Raw genomic sequence first — 18,571 nt, 5'->3', positions numbered from 1 at the left:
TACTCTGATAAGTGAAAGTTCAAAGCAAGTGAGGCAACACACTTCCAAAAAGTGAAATACAGTGCCAAGGTGCATGAACTGTATGTATAATGGTTGCCAAATCTTAGAAATGTAATGTTTTAATGGGGAAGTCTCAAAAGTCATGAAATGCTGGTTAAAAGTTGAAGCTCACAGACGTCAAGGATTGATGGACACTTTAAATGATGAGTGCTGAATGTCCTGAATGTACAGCCACAAAATATCTACAAAAATAAACTGTACTCTATGACCTAGTCTAAACAAACTCTGTCCTGAACCTCACAAAGCCGTTATTCAGGACAGGGCCTCAATTTTAATAATAATAATACATTTTATTTATATAGCGCTTTTCAAGATACTCAAAGACGCTTTTTTTTTACAACCTTCTGTGGTGCATATCTTGGTGTAGTGAGCACAAATCCTGGACTATTGAGAAAAAACAAGATCTCCATGATTATCTTGAGGAGAACACCATTGGTATGCCTTAAACCCTCAAGATATGTTGATATTGAGATTCTTTTGACCCCACACACCCTGTACTAATCAAGATTGATTGGAACATCAACAGGATGAAGTCAAGAACCTCCACAGCCTTCAATAATCTCTAGATTTAAACTTTATTGAAGCTTGATAGAACACTCTAGAGCACATATTGCTGTATGACCTAGTCTAAACAAACTCTATGTCATTATTTAGGATAGGGCCTCGATTTTACAACCTTCTGTGGTGCATATCTTGGCGTAGTAAGCCTTAATCCTGGACTATTGAGAAATGAAAAGATCTCCTTGACTATCCTGAGAAGAACACCATTGGTACGCCTTAAACCCTCAAGATGTGTTGACAACTGGTCAGTTCTGTGTAGGTGCACCTAGTGTTTTTCTGTTGATGGTTCCATATTTTAAGATTATTTAACCCCACACACCCTGTACTAATCAAGATTGATTGGAACATCAACAGGATGAACTCAAGAACCTCCACAGCCTTCAATAATTTCTAGATTTGAACTTTATTCAAGCTTGATAGAACATTCTAGAGCACATATTGATGTATGACCTAGTCTAAACAAACTGTATGTCATTGTTTAGGACAGGGCCTCAATTTTACAACCTTCTGTGGTGCATATCTTGGTGTAGTAAGCCTTAATCCTGGATTATTGAGAAATGAAAAGATCTCCTTGACTATCGTGAGAGGAACCCTCAGGATGTGTTGACAACTAGTCAGTTCTGTGTAGAATACATTATATATAGGTGCACCATGTCTTTTTTTGAGATTCTTTTGACCCCACACACCCTGTACTAATCAAGATTGATTGGAAAATCAACAAGATGAAGTGAAGAACTTCCACAGCCTTCAATAATCTCTAGATTTAAACTTTATTGAAGCTTGATAGAACATTCTAGAGCACATATTGCTCTATGACCGAGTCTAAACAAACTTTATGCCATTATTTAGGATAGGGTCTCGATTTTACAACCTTCTGTGGTGCATATCTTGGTGTAGTAAGCACAGATCCTGGACTATTGAGAAATGAGAAGATCTCCTTGACTATCTTGAGAGGAACACCATGGGTATGATCACAGCTGGTCAGTTCTATGTGGAATTCATTATATATAGGTGCACCATGTCTTTTTTGGATTATTTAACCCCACACATTCTATACTAATCAATTGATTGGAACATCAACAGGATGAAGTCAAGAACCTCCACAGCATTCCTAAGTATGTCCGAGGTTCAACATCTCACCATTCAGATCTGCTATTATTTTAGGCTAGTCAACAGTCAACAGGTTTCCCGTTATTTACTCAATGCTTGGAAACTCCTTGTCTCATGCACTACAGATGTGGCTGACAGATGTGTAAGGAGAAAGTCTGGAACATTCCTTCATGCGAACACGTTTCGTTTCTATCTAAGCAAGTCAAGAGGAAAAACAGAAGCTGGGTCACACCTACCTTCTGCTTCCTGATAAACACACACACACATGTACATGCGTGTGTGTGTGTGCGGCGAGATAACGTTAACCTACCAGAGTGACTCGTATACCCTGGAAAGAACCTCTCGTGTACACACCCTAACCTTAGAAATCCAAACACACACACGACCACCGCGCTGCCTCCAGGCTTTCTGTATAGAGACGTGCTGCGGCGGGCTCTGCGGTACGAGGGCAGAAAAAAAGGACAGGAAATCCTTACCTCTCACATCGTGCTTTCCTCCAACCAGACTCGGAGTGTAATTTCCAGCGTACGCTTGCGTGATACAGTGATCAGAGGCGAACAGCAGGCCACGACAGCAGAGCCCCAGGCACCGGCCGGACCATTCTCGGGCAAAGTGGGAGAGAAGGGAAAAGACAGAGCGCGGCTAGCTGAACATGTGTGTGTTCTCTCGCGGCTCTACTGTGTGTCTGTGTGTTTATGTGCTAGAGCCCCGGCCAGAGCCAAGATCCTCGGCGGTGCAGTTAAAAGCGCGCGCGAGAGAGAGAGAAAGAGAGAGAGAGAAAGGCAGAGAGAGAGAGAGGGAGTGTGCAAAAGCAAAATCTGCAACAGCAGTCTGACTGCACAGCAGTACTGCGCAGAGCATCCAGACGAGCGCCCAATCATGCGCAAGCAGAATCCGCCCACCAGCAGCACCAGGAAGTGTTGTTACAGCACCTCTGGGCGGGGAGAGAGAGAGAGAGAGAGAGAGAGAGAGAGAGAGAGAGAGAGAGAGAGAAGGAAGGAAGGAAGGGGAGGGGAGAATGCAAGAAGGAAAGAAAGGTGAAAACAAACTAATGTCTGCTAGTCACTCTGGATATCAAACTTCAGTTGGAAAGTAAACGCCAACCAACACACACACACACATAACACTCTGGACTAGTGCTTAAAAGGTTGTCAGTTCAAGCCCCTTGACTGCTAAGTTGCCACTGTTAGGCCCTCAATTGCCATAACATTAAAACCACTTCCTTGTTTCTACACACTGTCCATGTTATCAGCTCCACTTACCATATAGAAGCACTTTGTAGTTCTACAATTACTGACTGTAGTCCATCTGTTCCTCTGCATGCTTTGTTAGCTCCCGTTCATGCTGTTCTCCAATGATCAGGACTCTTCCAGGACCACCACAGAGCAGGTATTATTTGGGTGGTGGATCATTCTCAGCACTGCAGTGACACTGACATGGTGGTGGTGTGTTAGTGTGTGTTGTGCTGGTATGAGTGGATCAGACACAGCAGCACTGCTGGAGTTTTTAAATACCATGTCCGCTCACTGTCCACTCTATTAGACACTCCTACCTAGTTGGTCCACCTTGTAGATGTAAAATCAGAGACGATCGCTCATCTATTGCTGCTGTTTGAGTTGGTCATCTTCTAGACCTTCATCAGTGGTCACAGCACGCTGCCTAAGTGGTGCTGTTGGCTGGATATGTTTTTGATTGGTGGACTATTCTCAGTCCAGCAGTGCTGTTGTGTCTGATCCACTCATAGCAGCACAACACACACTAACACACCACCACCATGTCAGTGTCACTGCAGTGCTGAGAATGACCCACCATCTAAATAATACCTGCTCTGTAGTGGTCCTGTGGGGGTCCACACCATTGAAGAACAGGGTAAAAGCAGGCTAAACAAGTATGTAGAGAAATACATGGTCTACATTCAGTAATTGTAGAACTACAAAGTGCTTCTATATGGTAAGTGGAGCTGATAAAATGGACAGTGTTTGTAGAAACCAGGAGGTGGTTTTAATGTTATGGTTGATCGGTGTATATAAAACACACACGTGTGTTTGTTTGTGAGTTTGAGAGCTACCCCCCACTGTATGCACCTAAATTGGGTCAGGTGCGTTGGGAGCAGAGAAGAGCGATAGCCCACTTTTGGCTTTATAGTGTCCATAATGCCATATAGACTCTCTATCCTCAGTCAGGTGGATGAGGTTTAGCCACTTATGCACAGGTGCCTTGGTCTGCTAACCAGGGTCCTTTAAAGGATTTAAAGACCCCACCCACTTAGTCTGGTCTTTTCCCACCCGGCAGACTTGGTGGCCAATTTTGTCTGCTGCAGGCACTGCCAATTGAGCCTGAGATTCGAACCAGGGTGTTCACAATCTCAGTGCTAGTGTGCTAGGGGGTGCCCATATTTGTACTTATTTTTTGTGAGAAAAGTTGTGCCGCACTGAATTCTGGGATTGCCTTCACCACTAAGGAAGCATCGGTTGCTCCCTCGTTATTCAGTCAGATTACTGCTTAGAGTTAAGGCACCTTAGTAGACAGCAGTAGGCAACTTAAAGGACGACCTAAAATGCGTCCATATAATAATAATGATAATAATAATAAGTTAAACTTATATAGCGCCTTTCTCAATGCTCAAGGACGCTTTACAACATTTTACAACACAATACAATACAATACTTTTACAATACAATACAAAAACTATGAAAAATGCTCAGTAAAGAGAAGTGTTTTAAGCAAAGATTTGAAAATAGTGAGGGAAGACGCAGAGCGGAGAGCCGGAGGAAGGGAATTCCAGAGGCGAGGGGCAGCACAGGTGAATGAACGGCCACCCATAGAAGCCCGCTTGAACCTGGGTACAGCCAATAAGTCAGAGTCAGAGGACCTAAGACTGCGACAGGAAGAGTGATACGTTAGTAAGTCAGCTAAATATACCGGGGCCAGGCCATGTAGCGTTTTAAATGTAAGTATAAGTAATTTATATTTAATTCTCAAAGAGATAGGTAACCAGTGCAGCTTAGCCAGTACAGGTGTAATATGGTCATATATAGAGAGCTCACTAGGTTTTCAGACATACCCCATGTCTGGGTGCGTCAGTGCTGTTTTGACAGTGTATTAGGTTGTATTAGGTATTAAGTCTAAATACTTCGGACTTAGAGGTGAGGCCTGGCAAAATATGAGAGTGGAATCTATGTGGAACGCAAAGTAAACAGCTCTCTATTAAACCAATCAGACCAAACATTGTCGCAGAAACTTCCTGTTTCCTGGTTCCTCATACCCTGGCTCTGCACCAATTGCACTCCCCAATCTCTGTAACCACCTGTTACTCCTCTTAAGCTTAAGCTGAACGCCCGTGATTTTCGATCCCTCAGACGGCACTGCATCAAGAACCGCCACTCAACAATAGCTGATATAACCACATGGGTGAGGGATTACTTTGGCAAACCTTTGTCAAGCACTACAATACAGAGTTACATGCGCAAATGCCACTTAAAACTTTTTGTGCAAAAAAGAAGCCTTATGTTAACCATGTACAGAAGCGGCATTGACTTCTCTGGGCACTGAGGCATCGGATGGACCATCACACAGTGGAAACGTGTATTGTGGTCAGATGAATCAGCATTCCAGGTCTTTCTTGGAAAAAATGGATGCCGTGTGCTCCGGACCAAAGACGAAAAGGACCATCCGGACTGTTATCAGGAACAAGTCCAAAAGCCAGGGTGTGTCATGGTATGGGGTTGTGTCAGTGCCCTTGGCAAAAGTCATTTACACTTCTGTTATGGCAGCATTAATGCAGAAAAGTACATTGAGATCTTAGAGCAACATGTGCTGCCTTCAAGACGTCATCTTTTCCAGGGACGTCCCCAGTAGACGTCCCCAATAGAGGATGTGTGGAGAATTTTGAAACGAAAAATGCAACGACGACCCCGTACTGTTGCACATCTTAAGACGTGTTTGGGAATGGGACAAAATAAAAGCTGAAACATTAAATCACTTGGTATCCTCGGTGCCAAAACATCTTTTAAGTGTGGTGAAAAGGACTGGCAACATTACAAAGTGGTAAAGACAGAGATTACTGCGATTACATCACCTCAGTTTTCGTTTGCTAAGCTAACACAGTTAGCTTCAGGCTGTTCAAACCAACTGGATGAGGCGACCCAACCTGCTAGCATTCTCAGTGTACCGAAAAAATCTTGGACAGTTTGTTGTTTTTCTGTATATTTATAATGCATATCTACATTTATATTGTACGCCTTTACCACAGACACGGCCTCATAACACAAGAGACGTATTGGCGGGATGTCGTCAAAATCGGCATGCATCGTGGGAGATGCAGTTTATGTACGATTTTACTTTGGCTCTTGCGTCTTGACGGACGGTCTTAGCAGCTGTTTGTGGATGCATGACACGTCCGTTCCTGACTTATCCTTCCGATATTGGAAAGACAGGGGCGACTGCATTTGGAACAGGGATAGATTATCCCAAGGTGTGTTGAAGAAGACGCAGCTCTGTTTTTTCATACGTTGATTCATTAGTTCTTGGTTCCTTCTCTGTTGTCTTTTGTAGACTGCTCCTGTGTGGATTGCTTCTCTCCATTTGCTCCTGTCCATTGCTATCTTCTCCCAGGCATCTGGGTTGATCTGGAGGTTGTTCAATGTGACTTTACACACATCCTTGTAGCGCAGCTTGGGACGTCCTCGTTGCCGTTGTCCACCAACAAGGGCACCAGACAGGAGCTGCTTGGGGATACGAATGCCCTCCATCCACTTGATATGACCAAGCCACTTCTTTCTCATTTTGCTTAGGATGGTTGCAATGGAGTATTGGTGAGACAACTCTAGAACTCTGGTGTTGGACACATGATCCTGCCACTTAATTCCAAGGATTTTCCGTAGGCATCGCAGATGGAATGAGTTTAGTTTTCGCTCTTGTGCCTTGTAGATAGTCCATGTCTCTGAGGCATAGAGAAGAGCACTCAGCACACAGGCACAGTAGATCTGGGTTTTTGTCTTTGTTGCAAGGTATTTGTTCTGCCATACTCATTGGTCAGCCTGCTGAAGGTAGTGGCTGCTTTGCTTATTCTGCAGTTGATTTCCTCATCCAAGGAGACAGAGCCGGTGACTGTAGAGCCCAAGTAGCAGAATTTGTCAGCGGTACGATTTTACCGTGTATTTTAAGACGATTGTTCTGCCCTCGCTAAGATTTTTCCTCCTTTCTCAGCTAGACAGACAGACAGACAGACAACTCCCTCCAAAATACAGTTAGGTCGGTTTTATTTGCTTCCCAACTGAACACTGTGCATCAGAATGAAGTAAAACTACAAAATACAAACAGTAAAAACAAGAAAAAACGTACACAAATACAGTAACGCACATAGCTGTAGTTAAGTTTACATCTAGTATGCCGCTCGGGTGGCGCAGCGGTAAAAAGAAACGCGCTGCAACCAGGGCTGGATTCTGAGAAGCGTCGTATCGAATCCAGCCTTGCTTTACTGGTTCGAAGCTGAGTGGCTATATGAGCAACGATTGGCCGGTTGCTCATGTGGGGGGTGGGACAAAGAACCGGATGTGGGTCTCTTTCTGTCAGAATGCGATTGCGTTCTCTGCCGGCTGATTGGAGGCGCTTACACAGAGATGGGAGAGGGTGCCCTTAGGGTGTGTCTCTCCGCATGCAACGCTAGGTGGCGCCAAACTCGTCAATGTGTGGGTGGCAAAGATGCATCTGGCTGCTGCTCGTGTTTCGGAGGGGATACGGGTTAGCTTCAATCACCTCCGTCAGGGCAGGGTTCGGCATAGACAGAGAGGAAGCACGATGCTAATTGAACAATTGGATGCGCTAAAAAAGGGGAGAAAAAGGGGTAAAAAAAAAAAAAAAAGTTTACATCTAGTACAATATGAAATTTAAGCTAGCCTTTTGTGTAAACATAGTAATTGCTATAGTAACGGTAACAACCGTATTTAATTACGGAATTACGGTAAATTCATAACTGAAACGCTGTATAACTGAGACTATAAATGTCTACTACTAACAAGCGATGCTTCTGAATTGGATTGCAAGTGAATTAACGTCTATTTATTATTGTTTACGCTACTGACCCATGCTACCCCGTGTTCTTTTGCCGCTAAGACGTAAAAGTCACATGGCTTCTTAGCAAAGGCCAAAGTTAGTTGCCATGACTACGATGTCAACGGTTGCCTCTTAAAGGCACAGGTGTCCCATTAAATTGTAAGTACGTCTCTGTGACTACTCGAACCATCACAATTAACAATCATACGTCTTTTAAGCTCTCGCGGGCCACATCAGATGATGCGGCGGGCCGGATTTGGCCCGCGGGCCTTGAGTTTGACACATGTGCTTTAGGGTTTCAGCAAGGCTATTTCTGCCATGGTGTGAAGTCGGCATCAATTCGCACTTCAGTTCCGATACTAAGGGTGAGAATCCAGCACAGAGTAAGAATAACAGTCTCTCTCTTTTGTTTTTTCTCCCTTACTGACTCCATTTGTCTTACTTTCTTCATTCATTTAAATATTACACACAAGGAAACTATTTCTTGGCTGTATTTAATTATTTCCTAGCTCCCACTCATCCAGGCGCTCGTGTCTGTAGATCAAATAATAGTCGTTACAGAAATACTGAAGGGTTTAGTCAGAGAAAGAGTGAAAGCAGTCAAACTTTCCATTGAAAGTATCTCGGTCCTGATGGTTATTTCCGATCCACTTTTAAAAGAATAAGACAATAAAATTATACAACCCCAAATCAGTTGGGACAGCATGGAAAATTCTTCCTGCAAACACGTCTTAAGATGTGCAAAATCCTCCACACATTCTCTATTGGGGACAGGTCAGGACTGCAGGCAGGCCAGTCCAGTACCCGTACCCTCTTCTTCCACAGCCATGCTTTTGTAACGTGTGCAGCATGTGGTTTTGCATTGTCTTGTTGAAAAATGCATGGACGTCCCTGGAAAAGATGACGTCTTAAAGGCAGCACGTTGCTCTTAGATCTCGATGTACTTTTCTGCATTAATGCTGCATCACAGAAGTGTAAATGACCTTTGCCAAGGGCACTGACACAGCCCCAGACCTGGAATGCTGATTCATCTGACCACAGTTCACGTTTCCACTGTGTGATGGTCCATCCTAGATGCCTCCGAGCCCAGAGAACTCGACGTCGCTTCTGGACATGGGTAACATAAGGCTTCTTGTTTGCACAGTAAAGTTTTAAGTGGCATTTGTGCATGTAACTCTGTATTGTAGTGCTTGACAAAGGTTTGCTAAAGTAATCCCTCACCCATGTGGTTATATCAGCTATTGTTGAGTGGCGGTTTTTGATGCAGTGCCGTCTGAGGCCTTGGCCTTTACGCACTGATTCCTTGAATGGTTTAATGATATTATGCACTGTAGAGGGAGAAATATGCAAATCCCTTCCAATCTTTCTTTGAGGTTCATTGTTTTTAAACATTTCAATCATTTTCTCACACATTTGTTGACAAACTGGAGATCCTCTGATCATCTTTGCTCATCAAAGACTCAGCCTTTCCTGGATGCTGCTTTGTACCAAACCATGATAACAATCACCTCATTACTAGCTCTAAATTGCCCCCATCCCAACTTTTTCTGGAATGTGTTGAGCCATGGAGTGTAATGGAGTGAACAGGTGTTCTTAGAAAGCATTGTATATACAGTATAGTACGTGCTGAACATGCAAACCTTCATTATCAGGTGACAAAGTCCGAAGCACACCGTGTTACTAATTTAATTAGAGTAAAGACAGTCAGTTTGAATGATGCAAACTATGTGCACACACCAGAAAAAACAGTGCCAGGTGACAAGAACACGTTTCCTGTTGGTACTAGCAGAAACTGCCAAATTTTTGGCCATATGCAGTCAAAACAGTGTTACTATTATCTGCAATCTTGGTTGACACCACTTGGCCACTATCTGACCCTATTGTTCATAGTTTGACCCTCCTTGGGCCGGGGGTCCTGATTGCGTGTTTAAGGAGGATCCACCAAGGCTCAGCGAAGATCACTTTGGGCCAAATTTAAGTAATTTATGCTTTTTACCTTCCACCGTGCATAATATTGTGAAAGGATTCACGGATTTTAGAGATATTTCAGTCTGTGTAGGACAAGGCTACAGAACACTGTTGAATATGTGTGACCTTTGAGACCTTTAAGACCTCACAGCATTGCATGAGTAATAAATATAGTCACATGGACTTGAGGGTACTTCAGAAAATCATTGTCACTGAACACAATCTAAAAACCATTAAGACAGAGCAGAAGAAGATACAGTAGCAACATTAAATGCAACTCTAATCAGATTCATCCAATACCAATTGTGACAGCTTTGGCTCGGCTACTATTTGACCCTACGGTTCATAGTTTGACCCTTGTTTGGCCACTTTCAATAGGTAGCAACCACGACTGTTTCTAAAATGCCTCCATCCAGTCGTCTTTTAGCAGATTTGTGTTCTCAGACCAGTGTCTAGTTGTAGTTGTAGCCTAGCGGTTAAGGTACTGGACTAGTAAGCAAAAGGTTGCTGGTTCAAACCCCACCACTGCCAGGTTGCCACTGTTGACACGGAGTTGCTCAGACTGTATAATGTAAGTCACTTTAGACAAAGGCGCCTGCTAAATGCCGAAAATGTGAATGTACTGGAGTAAGAAAATGTTTACTGAGGAAGCACCTCTGTAAGTCGCTCTGGATAAGCTTTTTTAAATTATTATTATTTTTCTCCACAAATGCCGATCCCCGCTCTAATTGAGGAGAACGAAGCCACCCCATGCCCCCTCCGACACGTGGGCAGCACGCCGTATGCATTTTATCCCCTGCACTTTGACGAGTGCAGTGCAGCTTAGCGTTGTGTACGGAGAGACACACCCTGAGAGCACTCTTTTCTCTTCTCTGTGCAGGTGCCATCAATCAGCCAGCAGAGCTCGTAATCGCACCAGTCATGGGAGACAGACCCCATCCAGCTTAGTCCCGCCCATTTGTGAACAACAGGCCAATCGTTGTTCATGTATTCGAGATCCCAGCTCTGGTTCCAGCGTGTGTTTTTTACCGCTGCGCCACCTGAGCGGCCATCTGGATAAGCTTTAAATGTAAATAGAATTTGAATGGCCACAATTATTTGGTCCTTATCAAAGTCCCTCAGGACTTTACACCTACTGCATTTAAAACAAGTATGACAAGTACTTGCCCTTCATACTGCCTTGAACTGACATCTCATATGATCCTGTATCCTGTAATTCGTTGGGGGTGGCCAAAATATTTTGATATGATAAAAATCAAGGACAGGCATTTTTTTTTTTCATTATCTACTTTCCCCCACTCCCCCCCCCCCCCCCCCCCATTTCCCCCCCCTATTCTAGTCGTGTCAAATTGCCCTGATTGCGTCCTCTATACTGGTTCGACCCTTCAACGCTGACTAAGGACGCCTCTCAACTGACTTGCGCCCCCTCCGGTACGCAATCAGTACAGACTGCATTTTTCACTTGCAAAAATCGAGTTCATACACTAATGGACGCTGTGTACGGAGGGTCACACCCCCATCAGCATTATTCCTCAGCCCTGTGCAGGCGCCACAGTTGTACCAGTTATGAGGACCTATGATCCGACTCTCTACCCTCTAACCCTGAACAACAGTTGCCGCCCAACCCAGTCGGAGAGGTTGAGTCGAGATTCAATGCGATGCATTCAGAACCCCAACTCTGGTGCACTAGCGTACTTTACCGCTGCGCCACCTGGGCGGCAATGACAGGCATTTTTATGGGTAACATGCTTCAAAGATCTGATGTTGTTGACTTTTGGACCCTACGACTTCATGAGACCCCAACCCTGAATCAGAAAAAGTGGGCACAGGACAGTTATCAGTGTAGATGTGCATTTATATATTCTTGCTACCCGCTTTACAAAGCCAAAATCATGCACATTTAACGTAGTTCCACATTCTGTGTTCACACTTCCTGGCCTAAAAACCAAACCCGTACACAACACAAAGAAAGCGGTTATAATATGTGTGTAACAGAGTAAAAAAACAGAACCTTTAACAGTTCACTGCACTGAGAGGAAGTAAGCAAGAGGAAGTATGAAGCCATTTCACTGTGACAAAGTCAAAAAGAAACAGAAAAAAAACCATGCTTCCTCCCTCGTGCTCCGCCATCTTTAATTAGCAGTGTCGGTTTACTGAGACGGAGCAGAACTATAGTTGAATGAGTAGCGTCAACATATCACGGATCGTGCTGTGATAATAATTTCACATAAACTGCTGTACGTGTAAAACCATAAGAAGATTTCAAACTAAAATTCTACTGATTATGTTTTAAACTAGCAATGCTACCATTTTTTAAGGAAAAACTGACACAAAGTTTTATAAGAGTTTTATAAGTTTAAGTCAAACCAAATAGTCTCCAAAGACTGGTCCCCAACTGCCTCCTTATATCCCCCTTAAACGAGGTGCAGCTGTGGGTAATTAGCAGTGGGGACCAATCATAATGAGGGGCGTTGGCTTTAGCATGTGCTCCTGGAGAGTGGTACGTGTAAAACCAGATTCCAAAAATTGTACTGATTATGTTTTAAACTAGCAATGCTACAATTTTAAAGGAAAATCGACACAAAGTAAGAGTTTTATAAGCTTTAAACCTGATGTAACGAACTAGGCTAGGCTAATTGGGACGAGTGGCGGACACACACGCAGAGATGTATAAACCAAAATGTTTATTAATAACAAGACAAGACAAAACAAGCTAAATGCTAATGCTAATTACTAAACACATGAAACATGAACCTGAACAAACCTAAACCCTATGCTTAGCTAACACAAAACATGAACAAGACTACTTCTAAACAAGACTACTTAACCTGGACATGACAAACCAAACATGAGTGAACAGACAGGAGTAAACGGACAGGAGCTAGTTGGAACTAACAGGAGCGAAGTCAAACCAGATGACTCCTTCAAAGACTGGTCCCCAACTGCCTCCTTATATCCCCCTTAAACGAGGTGCAGCTGTGGGTAATTAGCAGTGGGGACCAATCATAATGAGGGACGTTGGCTTCAGCATGTGCTCCTGGAGAGTGGTACGTGTAAAAGCAGATTCCAAAAATTGGTCCCCAACTGCCTCCTTATATCCCCCTTTAACGAGGTGCAGCTGTGGGTCATTAGTCTGCTTTATTGGCAATACTGCAATGTACAGGACATACACTGTCACTCACTCACTTACTTTCTTAACCGCTTATCCAATTAGGGTCGCGGGGGGAGGGGTTTGCTGGAGCCTATCCCAGCTTTTCAATGGGCACAAGGCACACAATAACACCCTGGGGCGCAAGTCCATCGCAAGACAGACACACACATACACATTCACCTATAGGGCAATTCAGTGTCTCCAATTAACCTGACTGCATGTTTTCGGACTGTGGGAGGAAACCCACACAGACGCGGGGAGAACATGCAAACTCCGCACAGAAAGGACCCGGACCGCCCCGCCCAGGGATTGAACCCAGGACCTTCTCGCCGTAAGGCGACAGTGCTACCCATCGAGCCACCGTGCCGTCACAGGACATACAGACCCATGGTGCAACAATAAACATTAAATAAACTCTCAACATAAAATATATGAAAAATTTAAGGCTTGAATAAACACACTAAAACACAAAATATAGCAGCGGGGACCAATCATAATGAGGGGCGTTGGCTTCAGCATGTGCTCCTGGAGAGTGGGGCGTGGTACTTAAACACACTCCAGGTGCACAGAGGCTTGATTCGTGACACATTAATAAGTGTGGGTTTTTTTGTTATTTATTTTAATTTAAGTGAGTTATTAATAAAAATGTATTATATAGGGCAGCAGTTCTTAACCTTGACCCCCCCCACCCCCATGCGTTTGAGCATTTTTTCCCAGACCCCCTTAACACGTGTTATGTTGTGTAAATTATATTGACTCGTGACTTGACTCGGACTCGTATTTTGTGACTTGTGAGCATCTCTGGTACTGACAGACTGAAGCATTAATTTAAGACTCTAATTATTCTTTATGGACTTGCTTTACAGATGTCCTGTTGTTTAACAGCTGTGTTTATAAAGTGTAAAAGTAGTCTAGAAGAAGTCGAAAAGAGAGATTTGAAAAAGAGCTTAACTCAAGAGAAGCAATTAAGTCTATTGTATAGATAGGCAGAAGGAATTAATTACATTGTTATGCCTACCTGCCCTGTTAGTATAGGCTGGCAGGTAGCATGGAGGCTCAGATGTCTGACAGTGCCAACTCCGTTACTAGGCAGTTCTTTATTTGGCACTGGCCTCTGCCTAGCTCATTATTTTACTGGCTCTTTTGGTGGCATTATTATGTATTATTACCTTGTAATAGTTGTCCACCACAAGCAATCCGGCCTGGATGCGAGCTGCTTAAAATGCGGTCATGGTGGCATTCCTATTACGCGGCTGCCACGCAGAGTCCATCCTTGACATGAATGGCATAAGGTCTTGGAGTAGGAGTCAGCTGTTTACCCTGTTTAGCTCCCTTTGGTTTTACTGGGTTCCCTGCTTTTGTTCTTATTCAAGACCTTGTGTTGTCACTCAGTGGTGGATTGAGTAGCTGGAATTGGGGCAACTTGGTATTATTTTTTCTTTCTTTGATCTGATCAGCCATAACATTAAAACCACCTCCTTGTTTTGACACTCATTGTCCATTTTATCAGCTCCACTTACCATATAGAAGCACTTTGTAGTTCTACAATTATTGACTGTAGTCCATCTGTTTCTCTGCATGCTTTGTTACCCCCTTTTCCTTGCTGTTCTTCAATGGTCAGGACCACTACAGAGCAGGTATTATTTGGGTGGTGGATCATTCTCAGCACTGCGGTGACACCGACATGGTGGTGGTGTGTTAGTGTGTGTTGTGCTGGTATGAGTGTGTAAGACACAGCAGCGCTGATGGAGTTTTTAAACACCTCACTGTCACTGCTGGACTGAAAATAGTCCACCAACCAAAAATATCCAGCCAACAGCGCCCATGATCAACTCAAACAGCAGCAATAGATGAGCGATCGTCTCTGACTTTACATCTACAAGGTGGACCAACTAGAAAGGAGTGTCTAATAGTGGACAGTGATCCACTCATACCAGCACAACACACACTAACACAACACCACCATGTCAGTGTTACTGCAGTGCTGAGAATGATCCACCACCTAAATAATACCTACTCTGTGGTGGTCCTGTGGGGGTCCTGACCATTGAAGAACAGGGTGAAAGCAGGCTAAAAAAGTTTGTAGAGAAACAGATGGACTACAGTCAGTAATTGTAGAACTACAAAGTGCTCCTATATTTAATGTTATTAGAACCAATCTAATAGAACTCAGTCGTGTTTAGCTGTGGTAAGATTTCACATCCTGACAGTCGTTCCGAAGGCAAGGTCGTTTTAACGTGGTGTTTCCAGTATTTTGTCCACTTCCGCCAAATATCTGGACAGGAAATTGAATGTGAAATTAGGTTCTTGCTCTATTTTGGATTTGACTTTCAATCGATCTAGGACTAGAGCTCTAAACATGACACAGCACAACGGTTCCTGTACTGCCTGATCAATACCACTGTACCGGGGGAAATAATCATACCACCATCTAAAGGAAACTGCTGGATGAGTTAACAAAACCAGTTTTAGCTGTGAAAACGACCCTTTTATATAATAAAATGCAAATGTATAATTCACAGGTCAAGACTTTCATACACAAAGACAAAGAAAGTGATCTTCATTTCTCTGATGGCAAACTGATATATGGAACATAAAGGCAGCCTTATGTGCCCAACCGAAACAGCACGTACAATATAACTGTTTTAAAAAGTTGTGGCTCTTTATTAAGCTTTATTAAAATTAAATTCTAATTAAGTTCTGTTTAATGCATAGATCTCAAATAATAAACACATTTAGGCTTTCTAAATTTATTTATTTATTTACTTTTTTATTTATTTTTGGTAGTTAATGCTTTATTTATTTATTTATTTATCTTTTCTTTCTTTCTTTCCTACTTTATTTATTGGAGGTTTAACTTTTTTTTTTAATTTATGTTTTTATTATTAAGACAGTTTAAACAGTATATATTTATTTTAATTATTTTTAGGACAGTTAACCTTTTATATTTTTTTTATTTTTGGTGGTTTAACATTTTTACATTTATTTATTTACTTTTTTATTTTTGGTGGTTAATGCTTTTTTATTTATTTATCTTTTTTTTCTTTCTTTCTTTCTTTCTTTCTTTCTTTCTTTCTTTCTTTCTTTCTTTCTGTCTTTCTTTCTTTCTGTCTTTCTTTCTTTCTTTCTGTCTTTCTTTCTTTCTTTATTTATTTATTTATTGGGGTCTAACCTTTTTTTAATTCATGTTTTTATTTTTAGGACAGTTTAAACTTTATTTATTGGTAATAAATATTTAATTTTAATTAATTAAATAATTTATTTATTTTAATTATTTTTAGGACAGTTAACCTTTTATATATTTTTTATTTTTGGTGTTTTAACCTTTTTACATTTATTTATTAACTTTTTTATTGTTGGTGGGTAATGCTTTTTTCATTTATTTATCTTTTCTTTCTTTCTTTCTTTCTTTCTTTCTTTCTTTCTTTCTTTCTTTCTTTCTTTCTTTCTTTCTTTCTTTCTTTCTTTCTTTCTTTATTTATTGGGGGTTTAACCTTTTAGGACAGTTTTTATTTATTGGTAATAATTCTTTAACTTTAATTATTTTTTTTATTTATTTTTTTTAAGACAGTTTAACCTTCTTTATTTTTGGTGGTTTAACCTTGTATATTTATCTATTTATTTATTTATTTTCATACACAAAGACAAAGAAAGCCAGCAGGAAGTGATCATCATTTCTTAGATGGCAAACTGATATATGGAACATAAAAGCAGCCTTATGTGCCCAACCAAAACAGCACATATTCATCTACAATATAACTGTTTTAAAAAGTTGTGGCTCTTTATTAAGCTTTATTAAGCTTTATTAAGCTTAATTAAGCTTTATTAAGCTTTAATAAAATTTACATTCTAATTAAGTTCTGTTTTATGCATAGATCTCAAATAATAAACCGTTAAACAGAACAAAACATGTAAATAAACAGCCGGAATTAAACTAAACAGCATCCCGAATTAAAAGAGCGCCATCGTACACCAGAGTTTTGCTCCTACCTGTCTGTGGTGCTGGCGCAGAGCTTCCTCTAAAAGCAAGACAGGAACTCAGCCGCTTATTGCAGACCACATGCCGCTCACCGCAGTGCATTCTGGGTGACAGCCCTGAAGTCTGCCTGTGCTGTGCTGTACGGCGCTCTGCAAGCGGAAGCAGCGAAGCGAGGGCAAAGCGACACCCGGGTGTTAGCGCGTACGAGCACGTGGGCCGGCAGCTCTCAGATATCGATCTGGAAACGTTGGGGTCTCAGTATGCAAAAGAGCGTAGGAGTGTGTGCACAGTCAAAAAATTTAGGATCTCCATGGCAACCTGGATTCATCTGATTTGCATCTGGGTATGGGATTTCACAGTGTCATATAAGTTTGCTCCTCAGCAGACCTACAGCTGGATGGACTGAACATGGACAATTTCTATTCTTCTGGGAACTGATGTCGGACACTGCAGTTTATCCCAATGTCCCAGTATCCCAGTGGGGGTCTTCACATGTCAAATCATGGCGTTACTGACTTTGCTTTGTGCATATGGGCACAGGCATGTTGGAAAAGGGCCTTCCCCAAACTGTTAGAGCAAATTCTGGTGAAGGAATTTTAACCAGGTGCTTTCTTTAGTTGCAATGTAGAGCTCACTTGACTGTGGACAGTTTAACTTTTTCTTTCTTTCTTGGTGGTTTAACCTTTTTTTTAATTCATCAATTAATTAATTTTTTGCTTCATTTCGTTATTTGTCTTTGGTGGTCATTAACATTTTTTAATTTATTGAGTGATTGATTTATAGTGGTTAAACCATTATTTATTTATCTTTTTACTTTTTCTCTTTATTTTTTTATTTATTGGGGGTTTAACCTTTTTAATGAATAGAGTTATCATTAGGGCAGTTCAACATTAATTTATTAATTGGTAATAATTATTTAATTTTAATTAATTAATTTTTTTGTATTTTTATTATTTTTTAGGACAGTTTAACCTTATTTTTGGTGGTTTAACCTTTTTACATTAATTTATTAATTTTTTTTTTTAATGGTTAATGCTTTATTTATTTATTTATCTTTTCTTTCTTTCTTTCTTTTTTATTGGGGGTTTAACCTTTTTAATGAATGTATTTATTATTAGGACAGTTTAAACTTTATTTATTTATTGGTAATAATTATTTAATTGTAATTAATTATTGTATGTATTTTTAGGACAGTTTAACCTTCTTTATTTCTTTTTTGGTGGTTTATCCTTTATACATTTATTCATTTGTTTATTTAATTTTTTATTTTTGGTGGTTAATGCTTTATGTATTTATTTATTTATTAAGGGATTAACCTTTTCAATTTATGTCTTTGTTATTAGGACAGTTTAACATGTATTTATTTATTTGTAATAATTATTGAATTTTAATTAATTGTTTTTATATTTTGTATTATTTTTGGGATATTAACTTTCTTTATTTCTTTATTTTTGGTGGTTTAACCTTTTTACTTGTATGTATGTAGTTATTTACTTTTATATTGTTGGTGGTTAACTCTTTATTTATTTAACTTACTTTCTTTTTTAAATTTATTTCTTTATTGGGGGATCAACGTTTTTAATTAATGTAGTAATTATTAGTACAGTTCAACATTTATTTATTTATTTTAATTATTTAATTTTAATTCATTATTTTTGTATTTTTATCATTTTAGGACAGTTTAATCT

General features: G+C 40.9%; 1 protein-coding gene across 10 annotated transcripts in view; it reads right to left on the bottom strand.

Moving 5' to 3' along the window:
* The window catches only part of LOC134302523 (muscleblind-like protein 1), a 106,328-nt gene extending 89,371 nt beyond the window's left edge, over window positions 1-16,957 (bottom strand). For 9 of the 10 annotated variants that reach the window (XM_062987645.1, XM_062987649.1, XM_062987650.1 and 6 more), the window contains exon 1: window positions 2,208-2,532. The gene's annotated coding sequence lies outside the window, so the exon portion shown is untranslated. Of the gene's footprint in view, window positions 1-2,207; window positions 2,533-16,894 lie in introns of those variants that run through there. The other variant, XM_062987647.1, reaches the window with a different exon arrangement.
* Between the last annotated feature and the right edge of the window lie 1,614 nt (window positions 16,958-18,571).

The sequence above is a fragment of the Trichomycterus rosablanca genome, chromosome 25, assembly GCF_030014385.1.
Source record: "Trichomycterus rosablanca isolate fTriRos1 chromosome 25, fTriRos1.hap1, whole genome shotgun sequence".
In the NCBI taxonomy this organism is placed as follows: Eukaryota; Metazoa; Chordata; class Actinopteri; order Siluriformes; family Trichomycteridae; genus Trichomycterus; species Trichomycterus rosablanca.
This window is presented reverse-complemented; position numbering and strand designations above follow the sequence as displayed.